Source organism: Sardina pilchardus, chromosome 6, assembly GCF_963854185.1.
Source record: "Sardina pilchardus chromosome 6, fSarPil1.1, whole genome shotgun sequence".
NCBI classification, from domain to species: Eukaryota; Metazoa; Chordata; class Actinopteri; order Clupeiformes; family Clupeidae; genus Sardina; species Sardina pilchardus.
Window position 1 is genome coordinate 31113942 of NC_084999.1, and position 23563 is coordinate 31137504.

At 47.7% G+C, this 23563-nt stretch overlaps 1 pseudogene; it reads left to right on the forward strand.

Annotated features, from left to right (window-relative positions):
• Window positions 1-485: 485 nt before the first annotated feature.
• LOC134083455 (uncharacterized) lies at window positions 486-22898 on the forward strand (annotated as a pseudogene).
• Window positions 22899-23563: the final 665 nt, after the last annotated feature.

Genomic DNA, 23563 nt, shown 5'->3' on the forward strand with positions numbered 1-23563 from the left:
ACATGTTTGTGAATGGGTCAACTGGTAGCGGATAGGTTGTAGGCTATTGTTTCTAGTAATTAGTTGGTAGTGTCTCCTGGCGCGCTGTCGGTGGTGTTGGGGGGTGTACTTCTAGCTAGCCATCTTTTGCACTGTGTGTGTGTGTGTGTGTGTGTGTGTATTAGTGTGTTAGCCGCACCTTACTCTTCTCACGTTTCTAGACTTTACAGTGTAGCGCACGGCTTGAATGAGTCCACGGAGCACTGAGTGATTGCGGGTGTCGCGAGGTCCCCTAGTGGTGAGTAGCTAACACATCACCCCTTTTCCCCACAGGCAGCGCTGCTTCTCCTGGGAGCTTATTTAACTCACTTGCTGGAAGACAGCTCCAATAGTTCCGTGTAACTGTAGCTATTCTGCGTCCGTTGTATTCATCTTTTTTAATAATAAACTATTGTATCTAATTATTTATTCCCACAGCTGCTTCCAGACTGGTGCAACCACGTCCAATGGCGCAGGTAGAACTGATCCACGGGCGCCCGTACCCGGTGCCACTGAAAGACTTGTGTATGTCCCCAGAGAGAGGAAGTGCCCCTCGTTTCGGGGAAGGTCTGGCATTGGCTTTGTAGAGTGGCTGGAGGAAATCCAGTCCTGCATACGGACCCGTCGTTTACCTATGACTGAACAAGCGTTCTTTATGTATGATCATTTGGAGGGGGAGGCAAGGGATGAAATTAAGTATAGGCCACGGGGGGAGCGTGAGAATCCTGATAAGATTTTAGAAATTCTCAAAGGGTTGTATGGGTGTGTTGACTCTTATATTTCCTTACAGGAGAGATTTTTTTCTCGAAAACAACAGGAGGGTGAATCGCTACAGGAATTTTCCCATGCTTTAATGCAGCTAATGGAACAGGTTACCAGTAGTGCCCCCCATGGTTTGCCCAATGCCTCTGTGCTATTGCGAGATCAGTTCATTGAGGATGTCTTAGACTGCAGCCTCCGCAGAGAACTGAAACAATTGGTCCGTCGCCAACCCACCATCACCCTGTTGTCTGTTCGTGCGGAGGCAATCACCTGGGAACGGGAAGGGATGCCAGGGGGTGGAAGAGGTAGAAGTTTTTCTGTACCAACCTTATTAGGGGAACAGCATTTAGTACAAGGGTCTTCACGTGCACTCATGCAGAGTGGCAGTAGTAACAAGTCTGAGCTAGCTGAGATTAAAGATATGCTTAAGAAACAGCAAGAGCAAATAAACCAGTTAACTCACAACTTATCTCTCCTACAGCACCCTCCAAGACGCTTCAATCCCAGGTCTATCATTTGTCGTAGGTGTGAGCAGCCAGGACATTTTGCTCGTGATTGTTTAAATAACCATGCCCCCCCACCAGCTAGGGCCCCTTTATCTGGTCCGCAAGACTCCTATGCACGCCCTCAAGTGGCTACCCAGCAGTCGGAAAACTAATCCCCTCTGTTGTGCAGAGCCACATAGCAGATGGGGACATGGTCGGCTCAAGCCATCTCCACACTACATCGCCTGGTGAGGCCTCTAATTTGTTAAGTTCTTGTCCTACTATTTCTGTGGGGGTGGGGGGAATAACAGTACCGTGTTTGGTGGATACAGGTTCAATGGTAACTACTTTGGCAGAGTCAATTTTTTTACAGCATTTGTTACCCTTGGGGAAGGAGAAATTATTATCCTGTCAATGGTTGCAGTTGAAGGCGGCCAATGGTCTAGATATTCCATTTGTAGGCTATTTGGAATTAGATTTGGAAATTATGGGTAAAGTCATTCCTAAGCGGGGGGTTCTTATAGTTAAAGATGTACCTTCAGTGCCTAGCCAAGGTTTCTCTGGGGTACTGGGCATGAATGTCATTAGGGAATGTTATGAAGAGCTCTTTGTGCAACATGGGGCCTCCCTTTTTGAAACTGAGAGTGTCAAAGGGGCTCCTCCATGTTGGCAAGAGGCCTTGCAGCAATGCCATCAAACCAATGCTGCCCAGGTTTCTGACCATGATTGTTTGGCACGTGTCAGGGGGAAAAGGGCTTTGCGTGTTGCTGGGGGCACCATGAGGGTTGTAGCATCTACATGCTCTCAATTACATTTTGGATTGACTGACTCTGTAATGTTTGAGCCCTTGTCTACAGGGCTGCCAGCAGGACTGTTGGTGTCTCCTGCTGTAGTTAAGGTGGCTAGAGGAACAGCCTATGTTCCGGTTGTAAATGTGGGAACTAATGATGTCCTTCTTTATCCACGCACAGCCCTTGGCACTCTGACACATGCCCCCATTGTAAGTCTTCCTGTAGGCGTCTCTGAGGTTCGGGAAAGGTTGGCTGCCATGGTGTCATCTCAAGTAGCTGATCACACACTGGAACACAAGATAGCTGAGGTGGACTTGACATCTCTCTCAGAGCAAGATCGGCAGAAGGTGAGAGTCTTATTACAAAACTATAGCTCTGTGTTTTCTACTGGTGATAGGGTGACCACCTGTCCCGCTTTACGTTGTACTGTACAGCAATTTTACCCTTTGTCCCGCCTCACGCAAATTGAGCATCTGTCCCGCTTTTCATTCAACCCTGGCCAATTGAAAATGAATACACAGATACGTTCATAGGCGTAGTGTTAACTTATGTCCAATAGTTCAGAGGAAAGCAATAAAATCAGTAGTCGATAGGCTTAGTCGTACATCAATCAAACTGTTGCCTGGTGCACGAACGCCTCCGCAACGTTGTCAAAGAACTCAAATTGGAGAGCGCACTCTTCGTGATCGAGCGTCTATCATGACGTAGGCCTACATCACACACACGCACACATTCATGTTGCTCTACCGACTGCATAACAAGTTAGTAATTGTTCCAGATTCTGAAATAGCTAGGAAAATGTAATGTGGCTGTTGTTATCAAAAAATATATTTGCACTGAAATAGTTCAACTTTCTATAATGCCTGGTCCTTTGGACAGTTGACTATTTTGATAGTCCCAATAAAGAAGAGATGTTGCAAAATTAGTGTTTTGTCTTTTAAGTAGTGTCTCAATATTTTGGTCGGTAGGCTTAAAAAATATTGCTTAGTAAATTAGATATACAATATCGTACGTTTAAAGTTTTTACGTCTGTCCCACATTGTCCCACTTTACCATGCTACTTGTCCCACATTTTGTCTGACTGGAGGTGGTCACCCTAACTGGTGAGGGTGACCTGGGCTGTACTCAGCTCATCTCGCATGAGATTCCTCTAATAGAGGAAACGCCAGTGCGTCAAAGGCACAGGCGCATTCCACCCTCTCAATATGACACAGTTAAAGCTCACATTAATCAGTTGTTGGAGTCACAGATTATCCGGGAGAGTAGCAGTCCCTTTGCCTCCCCTGTCGTCCTGGTGAAGAAGAAGGATGGGTGTGGACTATCGCCTTCTGAACAACAAGACCCGCAAGGATGCCTTCCCTCTCCCGCGCATTGAGGAGTCTCTAGATGCGCTCTGAGGTGCTCGCTGGTTTTCAACGATGGACTTGGCTAGCGGCTACAACCAGGTGCCAGTCGCCGAGAGAGATCGACACAAGACTGCTTTCTGCACACCCTTTGGACTATTTGAGTGGAATCGCATGCCTTTTGGGTTGTGCAACGCTCCAAGCACTTTCCAGAGATTAATGGAGCGCATTTTTGGGGCCCAGAATTACAACTCTCTCCTGCTTTACCTTGATGATGTGATTGTCTTTTCGTCCACCATAGATGAACATGTCCAACGCTTGGGGGCAGTGTTGGATCGGTTGAAGCAGGAGGGCCTCAAGGCCAAGTTGGAGAAGTGCTCATTCATGAAGGAGAAAGTCCACTATCTGGGGCACGTCATCTCAAGTGCTGGGGTGTCTACAGACCCAGCTAAGATTGACGTGGTGGCCAACTGGCAACGACCACAGCAGGTAGCAGAATTGCGCTCATTTTTAGGTTTCGCGAGCTACTACCGCCGTTTTGTTGCAGGGTTTTCCAAACTGGCCGCCCCTCTTCATCGACTAGTGGCCGAACTCACTAGTGTGAAACCGGGACGATCTAAAACTCAGTCACTGACTGATAAATGGACAGGAGAATGCGAGCAGAGCTTTGAAGGCCTGAAGGCCCATCTTGTGTCCACCCCAGTATTGGCCTATGCCAACTTTTCATTGCCATTCATACTGGAAGTAGATGCGAGCTACAAGGGCTTGGGGGCTGTTCTGTCTCAGGAGCAGGCGGGCCAGGTACGTCCAATTGCCTATGCAAGTATAGGGTTGAAGCCATCAGAGAGAAACATGATCAACTATAGCTCTATGAAGCTTGAATTTTTAGCTCTTAAGTGGGGGATGGCTGAAAAATTCAGAGAATATTTGTTGGGCCAGAAATGTATTGTTTTTACAGACAACAACCCCCTTAGCTACCTCACCACTGCTAAGTTGGGGGCCACTGAGCAGCGGTGGGCTGCACAATTGTCTGCTTTTGATTTCACCATCAGGTATAGACCCGGACGGAGTAATGGCAATGCAGATGCCCTATCCAGGAGATTGGCTACGGAGGACCCCAAGGCACTGTTGGAGGAAGTCTCCCCTGGAACCTCAGTACCACCTCCCTTGAGAGACAGTCTAACCCAACGGCCTTCACATCAGGTAACCCAAGCAGTAGTTGTAGCTTTGCCCACTCATTCTTCCTCTGACTTGCAGGCCCTGCAGGCATCAGACCCAGTTATTGGGAAATTCCTCCCCTTCAGGCGACGACAGCGGGGCCCGAACGCTGAGGAGCGACAGTCAGCCTCCCGGAACCTTCTGGAATTGTCTCGGCAGTGGAAGCGTGTGGTGGAGAAGGAAGGTGTGCTTTACAGACGCATCACCAATCCTGATGGAGAGGGCATCCTCCAGTTGCTACTCCCTGAACGGTTGAGGACCGAAGTGCTGCAGGCTCTGCATGAACAGCATGACCATCAAGGTTTCCATCGTACCCTGGATTTAGTTCGGCGGAGGTGTTATTGGCCTGGTATGACCCAAGATGTCCAGCAGTGGTGTCAAAAGTGCGAGAGGTGCACAATAGCTAAAGACTCTGGGCCTTCAATCCGCGCCCCCATGGGGCACCTATTAGCTGCTAAGCCAAACCAAATTTTAGCTTTGGACTTCACGCTTCTGGAACCCTGTCAGAGTGGGCTAGAGAATGTCCTTGTTATAACCGATGTCTTTTCAAAATACACTCAAGCTATCCCAACTAGGGATCAACGTGCACCAACTGTAGCTCGGGTGCTGGTGCAGGAGTGGTTTTATCGCTTCGGCGTCCCCAGCCGAATCCATTCTGACCAGGGAAGGTGTTTCGAGGGTGCCCTAATTCAGCAATTATGTGCCCTGTATGGGGTGGAGAAATCGCGGACCACCCCGTATCATCCCAGTGGAAATGGACAGTGTGAGCGATTTAATCGCACTCTTCATGACCTTCTTCGCACACTACCTCCCACCAGAAAACGAGACTGGGCCGCCTGCCTGCCTCAAGTGGTCTTTTCTTACAATACCACCCCCCATCAATCTACTGGTGAGTCGCCACACTACCTTATGTTCGGCCAGGAACCTCGGCTACCCATAGATTTCCTACTCGGACGAGTAGAAGAACCAAGGCCAGGTCAGGCGCATGATTGGGTACTTGAACATCAAGCCCGGCTTCGCATTGCCTTCGACGGGGCAAAGGAGAGACTAGAGGCTGCTGCTAGCAAGCGCAAATGCCGGCACGATGCCACAGTCAGGGACTTGCCATTGAGGGAAGGACAGCAAGTACTCCTGCGAGACCACGGTGTGAGAGGCCGTAATAAAATCCAGGACAAGTGGAGTTCTGTGCTGTACAAGGTGCTACAGACACCTAAGGACGGCGGACAAGTCTACGCCATAGCACCGCTGGATAACCCTGGCCAAGTGAGGTATGTGCATCGATCGTCTATAAAAGCATATCTTGGTAACTCTTGTTCTAATTCACCCCCAAGGGTAGCGCCGGTGTCCGGGAACTCAGCATGCCGTCAAGATCAGGAAAGCCCAGGTGCAGAACCCTGGGATGAGGATGACCTGTGCCTAGTGATGCCAGTACCAGCGGCTACAGTTATTGAGCCTGTCCGGGTAAGCCCTCAAGACCTGTCATCTGTAGTGGATGAGGATGCAATGGGGTGTCCTGGCTCTCAGCCCCGAGAAGATGTGACTCCATTAGCCAATCAAAACCGTGTGCCCATGGCAGTTCGGCATACCACCAGGGTAAATGCAGGACTACACTCTAATCCACACCGTCTCCCACAGCCAACAGGGGGTAGGCTTCAAGGGGCTGTGACTACTCCGGAGCAGGGGACCTGCAGTATGACTATGCCTGTTTTCAGACCCTGGCACTAGTTAAATTGTCGGGACGACAATTCAAAAAGAGTGGGATGGATTGTAGCGTAATCCTAGTTGAGCGAACTTCCTTGATTGGGGGAGGGACGAGCTGATTGCTTGTTAGAGTGAGGCTATTTAAGCCAGACTTACCCCGTAGCTTGCATGGCGTTCCCCCTCCAGGTCTCCCTAGCACGAACGCATTCAAAGCTGAATGACGGTATGTAACGCTCTCAGTGTTTTGTTATGAGATAGGCCCATGGTAGATCACTCTGTTTTAAAGTAATCCCTTTTCCTTTGTACAGGTCCCATTCGCGTGCATCTACCATCAGATAGATAGCTGACTTTGCTGTAGGTATTTATACCGTTCATCTTAGTTTAGTTTGTAGGCTTTCTATACTGATCCTATCCTCCTTTGTTTCACTAGGATGACTCCGTGGCAGCCTCCCCACTTCCGTGTTTGTGTCCGTAGATGTTGACGGCACAGGTAATATCTATCCCATAAGGATTGTAGCGATGTCTCTTAGCTATAATGTTGGGGTTTGGGTTTATCTGGGTTTTTATGTGTTTTAGGAGTGCCATCAGCTGGTTGCTGTTTTGCCTGTGTTTAACTTTGTTCGTTTCCTTTGCTTTTGCTTTTGAAGTGCGACCTCTCCCTTGCGGGACGGTAAAGTGTTTGACGTGCATGTGTGTGTAATTCGTGTAATGTGTGGAACATGTTTGTGAATGGGTCAACTGGTAGCGGATAGGTTGTAGGCTATTGTTTCTAGTAATTAGTTGATAGTGTCTCCTGGCGTGGCGCGCTGTCGGTGGTGTTGGGGGGTGTACTTCTAGCCAGCCATCTTTTGCACTGTGTGTGTGTGTGTGTGTGTGTGTATTAGTGTGTTAGCCGCACCTTACTCTTCTCACGTTTCTAGACTTTACAGTGTAGCGCACGGCTTGAATGAGTCCACGGAGCACTGAGTGATTGCGGGTGTCGCGAGGTCCCCTAGTGGTGAGTAGCTAACACATCACCCCTTTTCCCCACAGGCAGCGCTGCTTCTCCTGGGAGCTTATTTAACTCACTTGCTGGAAGACAGCTCCAATAGTTCCGTGTAACTGTAGCTATTCTGCGTCCGTTGTATTCATCTTTTTTAATAATAAACTATTGTATCTAATTATTTATTCCCACAGCTGCTTCCAGACTGGTCTTTATTCTAAAACTAATAAATGGTAAATAAGAATTTCTGCCTTTGGTCTGCTTATTGCTCTTTTGTTTTATGTAACTGAAGTGGTAGGTTAAGTTACACCACTATACCCAACCCACTTTCTGTGACGTTACATAAAGATGTCTGTAATATTTCGTCACATCCTGATTTGATAACAATTCCACCATAGTCTGAATGAATGAAAACATAACATGCTGTGCAGCTCCTAATAGGACGTTAGCCAGTTTGCCTATTAGCTTGATATTGTTAGCCATTTCAAACTACTTATGACATAACATAAAGCTAACGTTTGCTAGTTTAACCAACTTGTGTAGTCTTTCAAATCTGAAAATGCCGCACGTACCTGACGCAAAGTATCACGTGCACGGCGACGAAGATGTGACGGCAGAACGGAAACGTAGTTACTCCTCCCATGTCAAGTAAAATGACAGAGATGTCTAGTCCCGTCCGAATTGGACATTTATATTACAGAGGTCATATGATAAACCTGCATTACTCTACGTCCCCCCATAAAACTAATCCCGTCCGAATAGGCCTTAATAGGGCTGAAGATTCCCCGTAGTCCTTGGCGTACTGATAAAAAAGCAGTTTGTGGGACAGAGTTCTCCGAAACAGATGTTTCACCTGCGCTCGCGCCTACCCAAGTCTCTGTTAAAAACAGTAAATCCAAGCGTCTTTGAGTGAAAAAGTCATATAGGAGGAATGACTTATTTGACACTGACCGGGCATTGAGCAGAGACACCTTGGCCGTAATGGAAACAGGAGGTTCTATGCAGTCTGGATAGGCCAGGTGGCGGAGGTTGTCCAAGTTTACACCGCTACCAGGGCGGGTAGATTTCCGACAGCGGCGGGGGTTCCAGTGAACCGGGATGAAGTCGAAGCGCTGTACCGGGCCAGTGCTCGTTTTAAGCGGAAAGGTAGCAAGACCCTCATGCACACTAGGCTGGTAGGAGGTATTGTGAGGGTCAAGCTGGGCAGAGAGTCAAAGATTACTAAAAGCAATAAAATGGATAAAAGTGTAAGTTAGTTGGCCGACACCGGCTATGTTTGGGTGAAAACCATCCCTGTCAAATAAATAAATAATTTCTGGTCCAGAAACAGTCAAAATTACCAACGAAGTCATAGCCGGCCGCAAGGCAGACATTTCTAAGCCATTGGTGAAGGCTCCAGAGGCGACATTCAGAACCCCTTGAGGGAGATGGGATGGGGCCAGACAGAATGCAGCGTTTCTTCAGAGACTCAATGACAACATAAGAACTCGATGTCCTGTTGTAATTTAGCAGACATTCTATCCATAACATCATTTGTCCCTGTATGGACCATTACAATAGAGACAGTTGGGTGAAGGTCAATGAGTCGGGGTAGGAGTGAAATAAAATCAACAACCTTGCCATCTTTGAGGCAGTATGTGATGGCTGCTGGAAGCTTAACCCCCCTGATAGTAGAGTCACCAAGCAGTAAGACTTGGGGAGCATGAGAGTCCTCATATGAGAAGACAGAGGTGCTTGGGGGGAGCTGGACACCAGCACGAGAGTTTGCCGCCAAAGAGGAAGGGGGCGGTGGAGAAACTGCGGGGCGGGAGGCCGAAGGTCTAGGGAGTCTTGAAGATGACCCCAGAAGTGTGACGTCATCGGAGGTCGCGGCAGAGGCCAGAGGGCCGCTGAGTGTGTCAGCCACGACAGCCGGAGCGGTTGGGAAGCCAGGCGAAACACGCTTACCGCCAGGCTCATCGGAGGGGAAGAGCTGCCGTCAGCGTTTCCGAGACTGCCCAGGCGAAGGTGGAGAGGTGCAGCGTTTTTTCGCTTTTTGGAGAGGAGTTAGATCACCCAACACCACAGGACTAGACGGTCGCACTGGCTGTCGAGAAGCCTCCGGGCCAGGTCACCATGCAACCTCGGGCTCTGTGTCCTGGAGTGTCTCGAGCAGCCCGAAGGAGTTGGAGAGTGGAATGGCGAAGTCCTCGTCATCCGGGGCGAAGAGTGGGAGAGACAGCCTTCCCCTGTTTCTCGTGACGGTCGTCCAGGTGGAATGTGGATCAGGAGTTGAAGCAGGGCAGGAAGAGTCATGGATCGCTGGACCCTCTGCCCCGGAGAGGCCCGCCCGTTGTATGGTGTCCAGCCGGGAGAGCAGCAGGGATTGCCGCTGGAGAGCGTTGCCCAGGAGAACCTCGATGGCGCGGAGTTCCGACCTCAGGCTGGACACATCGGGGTCCGAGCGGGCAGGAGAGGAAGAGGCATCAGGTAGGCAAGCCTCCATAGAAGCCGCGTTGAAGCCAGGTAGCCGGTTAAGTTTTCAATAGCGTTTTTTAGTAACAGCGCACGCTAAAACTCGAACCAGTCTGTACTGCACTTATGTTGCTAAGTTCTATAACATCGCAATTGAGGGACACCATCTATGTTAAAACTCAAAGTGAAATCCTGTGGTGATATTTGTGCACTGTTCAAGAGTTCCACATAGTAATCAGAGTTGGTAACATGAGAAACAACTCCACATCTTACCTTTTCCTCATCCATGATCCCTGATGAATGTGGCAGATGCTTTTTTTTTTTTTAAGAAAACCTTAAAGTTGGTTTCATAAAGGGGCGTATATGCCAAATGTGATAGGGTTAGACCAAATTGGGGGGTGTGGTGTCAATTTACCCATTAGGGTGTTCGCCATTCATGAACAGAAGGCCTGTTTGAAAAGCAGCAGTGCTGTCTGTAGCTAGGCATGGACTGCAGCTCACGTTTGTGGCGGTCGTGGAATTGCTGGAGTTGACTTTGGAGGTCGTAAAGAACCTCTGCGGTGAAACCTGTGTGGCCTCATCTTCCCGTGGTAACGGTGAGTATCGGAGCGGTGTGAGGGGGAATTTGGTTGTATAGAGCTAGTACTAAGCAGTATCATTTTGATATATTGTTTAGGGTGTTCCATCATTGGAGGAGCGTAACTTCCGGGTTGTGGGCTCGAGGCACATCACCTCAGGTTTGTTGTGGAGACTTGTAAGCGGGTAGGTAATTGTGTGATGCTTTAGTGTGTAACCGTGTCTTTTGTTAGCAGGGAGTGGTCTGCTGCTGCTTTGCTGCTTGCTGTTTTGCTGTGTACTTCGCGGTTCAACTTGCTGCCGGCCCGAAACTTTGGGTTGGTCTTTGTGCTGTTTGCTGTACGCTACCTGCTCTCGGCCGCGCCACGTCACTGGCTCTGCTGTTTTCTCTCGCTGCTCTGCTACTCCTCTACGGCTTCCTCCTGTCGGGAGATCAGTGTGCTTGCCGCTTGTAGTGTTTGTTGTCTGGGTGAGTCTGTATGCGTGTTTCAAACGTGGTTAACGTAAGAGTGTGTGTGTAGTGTAACCTAGCATCAATATTTGGTTCCTGCATAGCGAATGTGTGTGTGTGTGTGTGTGTGACTGTCGTCCACGGGCGCTTTCTTGTCTGTTTGGTTGTTTGTCTGTATGTCTGTCTGTCTCTGTCTGTCTGTCCGCCTGTCAGTGTGTATACTTTTTGTATTGTCTTTTATTGTTTCTGTGAGTGTGGGTTTATTGGGCTTTGGTTTGGTTTAATCTTTGTTTTTTTGTTTAGTCTTTTTGTTTGGACATGTAATCAGTGTTGGCTTGACTAATAGGCCTATCATCTGGGGGCAGTACAGGGTTACATGTGGGGCTCTTACTTCTGTTATATCGTTCTCTTTTTGCTGTGTCCCTTGATTGGTGTATTGGTTTTGCATGTCATTTTGTTGTGTGTGTGTGTGTGTGGTTGCATATTGGGTCATTGCCCTTGTTTGCTGTGCTGTGAACGATCAAGATTGTGGGGGTACCCCGTGCACTGCCGTACTAAGCCTCTAGAGGCGGTGTAACAATTGCCATAGGCTACTGATTCCATCCTTTTAATTGCATGGTCAATTTTAATCTTTTCATGAGAATTCAATAAAATGAATGTGTTTGTGGAAACCTGCATCTCTTGTCCTATTCATTAATTTGAGTGACTTGGTGGGGAAATTCATTGGGATAATTCAATAGTGGGTTTCTTTTTGACATTTGACATTTGTCCCTGCCACATTTGGCGCTGCGAGCAGGGTTAAGAGATGCATGGTTCCTTGACCGCTTTGTAGAAAGTCTGATGCTTTGTCTTGTGTGTCTTAAATCTGTTTTCTTGTTAGTTGATGTGTGTATGTGTTGCACGGGTGTCTGTGTGGTAAGAGTGTGTGCAGGTAGTTTCCAGCAGCAAAGCAGCAGCTGACCAGCGGTACGATATTGTGGACTGGCTCTGCAGCCCTTCACTCTCCAGCAGTGAGTAACTGTATTGTAAGTACATCCAATTCAGTTGTGGAATATGGAGATAGAGCTTGAGGACCTGCGTCAGCAGCTACAGCTGCTGAAGACGCAAAATGTACAATTACAGCAGCAGGCTAATACCGCTGCTAACACTAATGGGGCGGGTAGAACTGGTGATTCATCTAATATAGGTGTTGTCCCTCGCCCACTCGAACGCATAGTCCTCTTACCAAGAGAGCGGCGGTGCCCCACTTTTAGTGGTGGAATTGATGAAGATGTAGTGGAGTGGATAGAGGATGTTAAAAGTAGCTTGAGGACACGTCACATGAGTGCTGTAGAGGAAGCTTTGTTTATATTGGATCATTTGGGGGGTTCTGCTAGGAGGGAGATCCGTTATAGACCTAGAGTAGAACGGGAAGACCCAGAGATGTTGTTCTCTATTTTACAACAGCTGTACGGATCGTCACAGTCTTACATTTCCCTTCAGGAAAAGTTTTTTTCCAGAAAACAGCGGGAAGCAGAGTCTTTACAAGACTTTTCACATGCTCTCCTAGCGCTGATGAACCAAATCACACAACATGCCCCAGAGGGCCTATTAAACTCCACCAAGTTGCTACGTGACCAGTTCACAGAACATGTCTTTGATAGCGGCCTTCGCAGAGAGCTCAAGCGTTTTGTTCGTCAGAACCCTGAGTCTACTTTATTGGAAGTAAGAACAGAAGCCATTCGTTGGGTTGATGAGGGCAGGTGTACAGTTGAGCAGAGGGGGAGAAGTTATTCGGTCCCTTCATCTTTTGCCACGCAATACCAGGTGCATGGTCATAACTCCACAGCCCCGGCCCCAAGAGCAGAGAATACGGAACTGTTAGAATTGAAGGAAATGTTAAAAGCCCAACAAGCACAGCTTAACCATTTGTCTCAAGGGTTGCAGCACCTACAGTCTCACCCAGCTTTTGGCCGTCCTCGGCATACTAACTCACTTATGTGTTGGCGTTGCAATCAACCAGGCCACATTGCTCGGGATTGTTCTAGGGCGCATAGTCGGTCAGTAGAGCACCTAGCTGTAACACCGGGAGGCTCACAAGAACAGAATAGGCTGGCGGAAAACTCCCGCCACCTGGTTTGACGAGTCACACTTCAGGTGGGGGAACTTTTGGCTCATCACTCCGACAGACAGGTAACCAGACCCCATCAAATTTGTTGGGCAATTGTCCTTCAGTTTCGATCATGATGGGTGGGGTTGAGGTTCCATGTCTCCTAGACACTGGGTCCATGGTCACCACGCTTTCTGAGAGTTTTTTTATACAATGTTTTGAGCCTTTGGGCAAAGAAAAGTTGCACCAGTGCGGATGGTTACAACTCCGTGCTGCAAATGGTCTGCAGATTCCCTATGTGGGGTACATAGAGCTAGATTTCGTTGTCCTGGGGAAGTCCATTCAGAATAAAGGGGTGCTGATTGTTAAGGATTTGCCAGCTCCAGCATCTGACACAAGACTACCAGGATTGTTGGGGATGAACGTCATCCAGGACTGTTACAAAGAACTGTTTAGTCAACATGGCACTAACTTGTTTGACCTCCCAAGTGTTCAAGCAGCTCCTGCTTGGCAGTGTGCACTACAGTTTTGTGGGCAGACAGAGAGTCAAACGTCATGGCCAGGGCCTGGGGAGAGGCAGGCCAGGATTGGAGGTGGGTCTTCAGTTTGCATTCCCGCAGCGTCCCTGCGTTTTGTTAGTGTTACATGTTCTATCGCAGCTGAGGCTAACTCGATGTTGTTGTTTGAGCCCCTTCAGGGAGAGAGCAGATTACCAGCCGGACTCTTGGCCTCTGTGTCATTAGTCCCAGTTTGTAACGGGGTGGCTCAAGTGCCATTAGTCAATGTGGGTGAGCAGGACGCCCTTGTGCAACCACATGTGGCGGTGGGGACGTTGTGCCCAGTGCAAGCAGTGGCTTGGCCAGATGGTGTCACTACCAGTCCAGCAGAAACTGCCCTGACCACCCATGCTGTAGTTTCATCTCAACTTGCAGGCAGCAACAAGGTGATAACCGCCATCCAGGATATGGACATGTCTCAGCTCTTACCAGCTGAACAGGCACAGGTAAAGACACTCTTACAGAAATACAGTGCAGTCTTTGCAGCTGATGAGGGCGATTTGGGTTGCACTGGGCTCATCACCCATGATATTCCTTTATTGGAAAATACCCCTATCCGCCAACGATATCGCCGTATCCCGCCAGCGGATTACGAGACGGTCAAACAGCACGTTCATCAGCTGTTACAGAGTCAGGTAATACGGGAGAGTAGCAGTCCTTACGCCTCACCAATAGTGATTGTGAAAAAGAAAACTGGACAAATCCGTTTATGTGTGGATTATAGGCTCCTAAATAGTAAAACACGCAAAGATGCTTTCCCTCTGCCTCGCATTGAGGAATCGTTAGATGCTTTGTGCGGTGCGGAGTGGTTTTCCACCCTAGATCTTGCCTCGGGTTACAACCAGGTCCCGGTTGCTGAGAAGGATAGACACAAGACAGCCTTTTGCACGCCATTTGGCTTGTTTGAATTTAACCGTATGCCGTTTGGATTGTGCAATGCTCCTAGTACCTTCCAACGCTTGATGGAGCGCTTGTTTGGAGATCAGCGTTTCCAAACGTTGTTATTGTACCTGGATGATATCATTATTTTCTCGTCCAGTGCTCAGCAGCATGTGGAGAGGTTAGAGATGGTACTTGCCAGACTGCAACAACAGCACTTAAAGGCTAACCTAGAGAAGTGTTGTTTTTTTCAGCAACAGGTTAACTACTTGGGTCATGTTGTGTCCAGGACGGGGGTATCCACAGACCCTGCTAAAATCAATGCGGTGTCCGAATGGAGACGACCAGGAAATGTCACAGAGTTGCGGTCCTTTGTCGGATTTGCAAGCTATTACAGACGGTTTGTGCAGGGCTTTGCCAAACTTGCTGCTCCACTACACCGCCTGGTGTCTGAGGTAGGCGGAACTAAGAAAAGGCGGGGCTCTAAAGTGTCATTGGAGAGTGCTTGGACTGAGGAGTGTGAGGCCAGTTTCCAGGGGTTGAGGCAAAGCCTAATAACTGCACCGGTGTTAGCTTATGCCGATTTTTCTAGGCCATTTGTGGTAGAAATTGATGCAAGCCACCTTGGACTGGGCGCGGTACTCAGTCAAGAACATGACGGTAAACTCCGGCCTGTGGCTTATGCGAGTCGGGGGTTGCGGCCTTCTGAGAAAAATATGCAGAACTATAGCTCAATGAAGTTAGAAATGTTGGCATTGAAGTGGGCTCTGACCGACAAATTTAGGGATTATTTGTTGGGGCAGAAGTGCACTGTATACACAGATAACAACCCTTTGAGTTATATAAGAACTGCAAAGCTAGGGGCCCTAGAACAACGTTGGGTTTCTGAATTGGCTGCATTCGATTATGAGATCCGTTACCGCCCAGGCCGTGTCAATGGCAATGCGGATTCGTTGTCCCGCCAGTATTGCACAATGGCAGACTCAAAACCTGACCATGGGACAGCCCTGCCCCCCATTCTTCAGGACTGTGTAGAGGTACAGAGGCCGTTACAGGCAACTCAACACACAGTGTCTGTTTTCCCCACCACCTGTAAAACTGAGCTTAGGCGGTTACAGGGCCAGGACCCTGTTGTTGGGAAGATCCTAGAGTTCTTTGTGCAGCAACGCTATCCTATGAAATCAGAGAGAGAGGCAATGCCCAAAGCATGTGTGGAATTGCTCCGACAGTGGGGTAGGTTGTTGCTAAAGGAAGGGGTGTTGTATCGCCACATTACTCTGCCGGGTGGTGGAGAAGAGGTAGACCAGTTGGTGCTCCCCAAGGCTCTGCATGAAGTGGTATTTCAGCAGTTACACGATGACCAGGGTCATCCGGGTAGAGACCGCACATACAACCTAATTAGACAGCGGTGTTTTTGGCCAGGGATGAGTGAGGAGATTGAGCGTCGCTGCCAAAATTGCAGCCAGTGCGCGGTGGCTAAGTCCACTCGACCCTCAGCTCGGGCCCCAATGGCACACCTTATTGCCTCCGCTCCTAACCAGATCCTTGCGATTGATTTTACCTTGTTAGAGCCATCTAGTGACGGGCGGGAGAATGTCTTGATTATGACCGATGTGTTTTCCAAGTATACACAGGCAGTCCCCACTAGGGATCAAAAGTCAACAACTGTTGCTAACATCTTGGTCCATGAATGGTTCTATAGATTTGGAGTACCTGCCCGGATACATTCAGATCAGGGTCGTAGTTTTGAGAGCGCCTTAATAGCTCAGCTTTGCCAGATGTATGGGGTGCAGAAGACTCACACTGTCCCTTACCATCCGCAGGGGAATGGACAGTGTGAGCGTTTTAATCGGACGCTCCACGACCTTCTGAGAACATTACAGCCTGAACAGAAGAGGTCTTGGACTCAACACATTGCACGGGTCGTGTTTGCCTATAACACCACTTGCCATAGTGTGACTGGGGAGTCCCCTCACTTTTTAATGTTTGGGCAGGTCCCAAGGCTACCTGTGGATTTTCTGTTGGCAGGAGTAGAAGAGCCTATTGATGGATGGGTAGATAACTGGGTGGTCAGGCACCAGCAGGAGTTGCAGGACACCTACTCCAGAGTTCAAGCTAGAATAACAAAGGCTGCCAACCTTCGTAAGTTAAATTACGATCAGTCTGTGAGGGATGAGGCCCTAAGTGAAGGCTGTTTAGTGTATCTGCGGGACCACACTGTCCGTGGCCGCCAAAAGATTCAGAACCATTGGTCCCCTGTTGTCTATAAGGTGGTTAGGACCCCTAGAGGAGATGGTGGAGTATACACAATTGTCAGTCTACAGACACCCACCCTGGTGAAACACGTGCATAGGTCACAGTTGAAACGGGCCCCGATTTTGACAGAACCAGATGTAGTGGACCCAGGTGTGGTAGGGTGGCTGTATCATCGGGACGCTGATAGAATTCCTGGGGGTAAATTGTAGTGGGGTGGCTGTATCATCGGGACGATGATAGAATTCCTGGGGGTAAATTGTGGTAGGGTGGTCCATAATTGAAATGAATGGGGAGGGGGTGTGGTTTGGTTATTAGCGTGATCTTAAGAGGGCAGGTGTTGGTGGTGAGGGAATGCTTCAGCTCACTGTTAGTTGGGGAAACGTGTCTGTTGAAGGTGCTTCTCCACTGAGTTTTCGCAGAGCGTATGCCGTGGGAAGTTGAACTCCGGACGCCGAAAGCGGGCTTGGTGATTGTCTATTAGCCTGTCTAATCAATCACAGCGGAAGACCGGTCGGATGCGCTGGTGTTTCCTGGTCGTAGGCTCTAATCACCGTGTCACAGAAAACTTGTTGGCTGCTGCTTTGCTGTATCACGAATTCTGGCCTTGAGTCTGCTTTGCTGCTTCACCGATTGCTTGCTTGCTTCTGCTGCATCGCTAGCTTTCCTTGCTGCTGGGCTACTTGCTACGTTTCCTGCGGCGCCTAGCATGCTAGTTTAATTGGTGCTCAACTTCAGGTTGCTTTGCGCTACGCTGCCTTCTGCTTGTGCTGTTCGTCTGGTGGTTGCGTGTTTGTTTGTCGTTGCATGTGGGTGAGTGGATTTAGGTGTCGTATGCATATGTTGCATGGTGAGTGAATGCATAGTATGTTATTTGTTTGTGTCTGTTTTTGTGTGTTGTTAATGTCGATGTGATTAATATAATTTGGATTAATGTCTGTTATTTGAGCACTGTAGCCCCGGTACTGGCTTGGGCAAATTACATCTAGGGGGCATCTTGTACGGGGTTACCGTGTGTGCTTACAGTTTTCCCTGAGTTTGGAGTGTTTCACTTTGATTTGCTGTCTGTTTTGATTTGAGTTTCATATCTGTGTGGGTTTAATGTGAGTTGACATTTTGGTTTGGTTTATATCAGTTTTGTTTGGTTTGTATCATTTTGCTTGTTTGGGGGGGGGAATTGAGAACTGTAGAAGCCACCTTTAGCTGGGTACATTGTTGTCTAAATTATTCAAGGCATTTTATTGGGTCATAGTGCTCTTTTAAAAACTGTACTGACTTGATTACGTTTGTTAATAAATTGACTAATTGAGGAAATCTTGCATCTCTCATTCATTTGGTTGAGTGGCCTGTTTGGGGTAACTATATCACACAGGTGAAACATTGGTAGGCCTCCTAGTGGCCGTCCTGTCACACAGGGTTGGGAGAACTGGACATAGAAAGGGGCCTAGATGATTTTCCAACGCTGGCCTTAGAGGGTGACTTGGGTCTGTCTGGGTCTGTTTTTGTTTTGCCTTGTATAGTGTTTAATTATTGCAGTTTTTCATTATTAATCGTTGTAACAAACATTAAGTGATGTGATGTTGTAACTGTATGAGTTTTAATGTTATGCCTTTTCCTCTGCAATAGACAAGAAAAAAACACTGAAACAGTGCTGCAACAGAGAATCTTGCTCTGTCTGACTCTGAAGCCCTTTTCAGACAGGTTTTGCGCACATTTTGCGATAATTGCTGACCGCATATCTGACGGTAGCAGACATTCAGACATTAAGCATATATGCGCAATGTATGCGGCCACCTGTTGTTCACATCTAATGTAGAATTTCCGTCAATTGGGCTTTAGTTCGCTGGGCAGATAATGACGCCTAATAAATGCGGCCGCACTGACTGCTGTGCATGCGAGTGTAGTTTTCACACGGGGAGTAGCCTTGCTGCATTACTGTAGGGGAGAGTGGGGGCAGTTGCACCACTTTTTACCTTTCCTTGTATATCTCAGAGACCGTTTTCAATAGAAAGACAAAATTTGTACATATTTAGCCCACATCTGTCACCTATCCATGCATAATTATGCAACATGTGTAAATATTATAATATTGAAATAAATGACATTTTAATAGAGAGAGTGAAACGTTGCAACCGTCCCCACACAAGGTGACGGTTGCAACAGTCTTGAGGGACAGTTGCAACATATGTTAAAAATACATAAAATGGCAAAAATCACTCTTGATTATCATTTATTTTATTTTTTTTAAAACAGTGTTGAAACCACAGTTTGACGTCTCAGTATTAATTAATTAATTAAAGAAACAGACCTAACAAAACAGTCAGAACCCATCTTGACTTTGAAGAGTGTGAAATTTATTTTTAAAATGGCAGGATTAACAAAACAGAGCCATCTTGACTTTATCAACATCTATTCACTATCTGAATCGCAGTTATGGCAGACATAAATGGACCTGCCATCCGTGCAGGCTTCATGAGCCCACATCTTACAGCGCAGGCATTGCAGCCACACCTCTTTCGGTTTGGAGTAGCTCTCCAAACAAACAATGCAAAACTAATCTTCTCCTTCTGAGTCGGTTTCCTTTTCAATGTTTTTCATCTTTTGCTTTTTCTTTCCTCTCTTTTGGTTTGTGCCCTGGGCCAGCTTTCTCTTCACCTTCTTTGGTTTATTTCCCTTCTCCAATGCCTCTGTGACCCTTATCATGTATAGACCAATTGACTACGCCACTCCCGTTTTCTTCTAGGGTGAGAGGGCCCTAATCATACACTTGGACATCAGAATATTTAATTACCCCCGCAGGTTCTATGAGAGACACTTTCACAGGAAACAGCTGTTGTAAACCAATTATTTCTTTATTTTCACAATGTTGTAGAGCAACCATAGAATGTGCAATAAATGTAATAAAGGTAAGTTAGACAGGCTTGCAATGAATAGCAACAAGGAATGATAAGTCACTTCAAGATGGTTCACCATAAATGGGCGCTTTGCTTGGACTGTGCAAATTAGCAATAGATGACAAAATTATTAGTAAGTCACTTCAATTTGTGCAAAATGGCAGTAATTAACATTAAATAGTAATGAGTCACTTCACACTGTGCAAATTGGCAATAGATGGCAAAATTAGTAATACGTCACTTCAACTTGTGCAAAATGGCAGTAAGTAACAATAAATAGTAATGAGTCACTTCACACTGTGCAAATTGGCAATATATGGCAAAAATAGCAATACGTCACTTCAACCTGTGCAAATTTGCAATAGATGGCAAAAAAAAGTAATACGTCACTTCAACCTGTGCAAATTGGCAATAGATGGCAAAAATAGTAATATGTCACTTCAACCTGTGCAAATTGGCAATAATTAACTAAATATAGTTGTCACTTCGCACTATGCAAGTTAGCAGAGGCGCACACCAACTAGCGCACACTAGGAAATGAGCTTGTAGGCCATCTTGAATAGTTGGCATACACTAGAACTGGCCTGAGAATTATAACAGGTAGAGCACAGCTAAGTACGTCACACAGTAAGTGTTTTATCATAACCCACATAAACCAAACAAGCAAAATCAACCAACTGAAGAAAATAAACCAAACTAAAGAAAATAAGGCGCATGCGCGCACAATTGGGGCTAAAGGCCTATTCGGACGGGATTAGTTTTATGGGGGGACGTAGAGTAATGCAGGTTTATCATATGACCTCTGTAATATAAATGTCCAATTCGGACGGGACTAGACATCTCTGTCATTTTACTTGACATGGGAGGAGTAAATACGTTTACGTTCTGCCGTCACATCTTCGTCGCCGTGCACGTGATACTTTGCGTCAGGTACGTGCAGCATTTTCAGATTTGAAAGACTACACAAGTTGGCTAAACTAGCAAACGTTAGCTTTATGTTACGCCATAAGTAGTTTGAAATGGCTAACAATATCAAGCTATTAGGCAAACTAGCTAACGTCCTATTAGAAGCTGCACAGCATGTTATGTTTTCATTCAGACTATGGTGGAATTGTTTTCAAATCAGGATGTGACGAAATATTACAGACATCTTTACAGAGGGTCGCGTTCGCACGGGATTAATATTACCTAAGGTAATTTCTCCGGACCGTTTTACGGAAGGTAAAAGTGTCTGTAAATGTCACCGACATACTCCGTTATGTTTACTGACATGGCGCGTCCGGACGGGACTACATTACCTGGTAATTATTACTTTACCTGATGTCACCCCATAAAACTAATCCCGTCCGAATAGGCCTTAAGCCACTCACCCAATACACAGCACGCACATGAGGTTACCCTCAGACACTCAGTGAGAGAAATGAGAAGAGATTTTGGCTACCCTTGCCTGAATAACCTAGGCTAATGGTTATGTAGCCCAGCAAGTCAAGATTGCACTTCGCCCTTTAAGTTGATCACACGTTATTTTAGAACTAAGATAAATAACATAGGAATATTGCACTGGCCCAAAGAAGTCGGATAACATGTCAAATATAACTCACAGATATTGCACTAGCCCGCATAAATAACCCAAGCCCCATTTACAAGAAGTTATCAATTAGCCTATTGCGATAGCAATTCTTAAACGTTCGTAAGGCCTGACGTTGGCCTCAGTACAGAGGAAACAGAGCTCGCAAAACAACCAAAGCAACGAAAATTTAACCATGGGAAAAACAGTGGTGCCCCCCCCTTGTTTGCTTGTGGTGAACTTTATTAACCAGCCGCCGTTTACACCCGTCCCTAGAAGTGACAACGGTAGATTTTTATTGTTAGGGGACACAGCATAAGTCTACACACTGAACTGCTTGGCATAGGGACTAACGTGAGTCATAATTACGTTGGGCTTGTAAGAAACAAAGGCACAACTTTACCTTGTTCAGCGTGTTTACACCCCAAAACCACTCGACCATACTCCTCCTGTATACGATGTTGCAATTCGGCTTTCACAACCAGTGACACTATGACACAATTGAGCCCAGTTAGCAGTTGAATGAGAACTACAAAAGTCATAATCGTTACTTGTGTCTCAAAGCCAGTGATTAGCGTGAGCCTACCTCCTTAGTAGACAAATAGCCAGTTCTGAATACGATGTTGCAGTTCAGCTCACACAACCAGTGACACTACGACACAATTTAGCTCAGTTAACAATTGAATAAAATCTACAGAAAAAGCCATAATCGGTGCTAACGTCTCAAACCCACAATAGGCGCGTTCAAGTTGACCTTTTGCAGCAGCGAGATTTGCCGGCGGCAGCAGGGGCAGGGATACAAACGCTGCTATGAAGTTGTACACTCTCTACTTCCATGGTCTAGACTTGACCATGTGACGAATCACGAGGCACGGACCCGCACAGACTCTTGTGGATATGAGGAGGCATCTAAACACCTGCACATACGTCAGGGATGTAAAAGCCAATTAGGGCAAAGACCTGACGTCATGAAGGCAGGGTCTAGGCTCCCCTGCGCTCCGCAGTACCTCCAAAGTTGCTGCTCTGCTGCGGAGCAGCCGCCTTGCTCCCGCGATAAGTTGAGGCCATGTGATACCTACTGCCGAGTCGAAAACACACCCATCTAGACCATCGTGGACAGATTTTTAACCACGTTCATCTTGTGCTGCGCAGTTTTTGTGCTGCGCAGCCATCTTGAACTCGCCTAATGATTATAGTAAGCCTACCTCCTCAGGAGACAAATAGCCAAACGCTGCAAAACGGTAAAACTGCCTCGGCTTATGGCGATTCAGGTGTGCTCAGGTGAACAAAGGCTCGGCGTTTCAATTAGGCAAGTGGCGGAGGTGACGCATATACACTCTCAAAACCAAACCCCTTCCCCTTCTTGCATTCCTGCTGGGTCCTAAAGTCCCACCCCATGTGTCTAAAGACATGAGAAAGTGTTAAAAGCACACTCCTAGTCCTACAGGCTACACCTCCTTTTCAGGAGTGTCTGTGAGGATGGCCGACTTACGCTTTCTCCTCTCATTTTCTTTATTTTTGCGTGGTCCAGCTTTGGGGTGAGGTCTGATGGTCTCAGGTGAAAACTCTTGACCTGCAGAGGGAGACAGGTCTGGCAGAGGAGACATGAGTAGGAGGGAGGACTGGCCAGCTTGTAGTGGAGGGGCTACAGAGGAAGAAAAGGACGGACCAGCTTGTACTGGAGGAGCTGCAGAAGAGGAGGACGGACCAGCTTGTACTGGAGGAGCTGCGGAGGAGAACAGAGCTGCCGAAGAGGAGGACGGACTAACTTGCATTGGAGGAGCTGCGGGGGAGAACAGAGCTGCAGAAGAGGAGGACCAACTTGCCCTGGAGGAGCTGCGGGGGAGAACAGAGCTGCAGAAGAGGAGGACGGACTAACTTGCATTGGAGGAGCTGCGGGGGAGAACAGAGCTGCAGAAGAGGAGGACGGACTAACTTGCATTGGAGGAGCTGCGGAGGAGAACAGAGCTGCAGAAGAGGAGGACCAACTTGCATTGGAGGAGCTGCGGGGGAGAACAGAGCTGCAGAAGAGGAGGACGGACTAACTTGCATTGGAGGAGCTGCGGGGGAGAACAGAGCTGCAGAAGAGGAGGACCAACTTGCATTGGAGGAGCTGCGGGGGAGAACAGAGCTGCAGAAGAGGAGGACGGACTAACTTGCATTGGAGGAGCTGTGGAGGAGAACAGAGCTGCAGAAGAGGAGGACCAACTTGCCCTGGAGGAGCTGCGGGGGAGGGACCAGACTGACCTAGTGGCACTGGGGGAGCTGGCTGGTACGTAACCAAAGACGGAGCAAAGTCAGAATCACTGAATTTCTGTCTATTAAAAGGCCAAATTCCAGTGCAGCTGAAACCAGCTGAAACGTTGACTGGTGTTCCTGCCACTGGGAGGGCCATTCTCACAATGCCAGGTATGTCATAAATGGTCATCGGCAGGCCTGGGTGGGACCTCATCCATGTGTCACAAAAGGCATTCATTTTCCCTTTGAGAGGGCCATAAACACTTCGGTCCAGTGGCTGCAGCCTGTGTGAGCAGTGGGGTGGG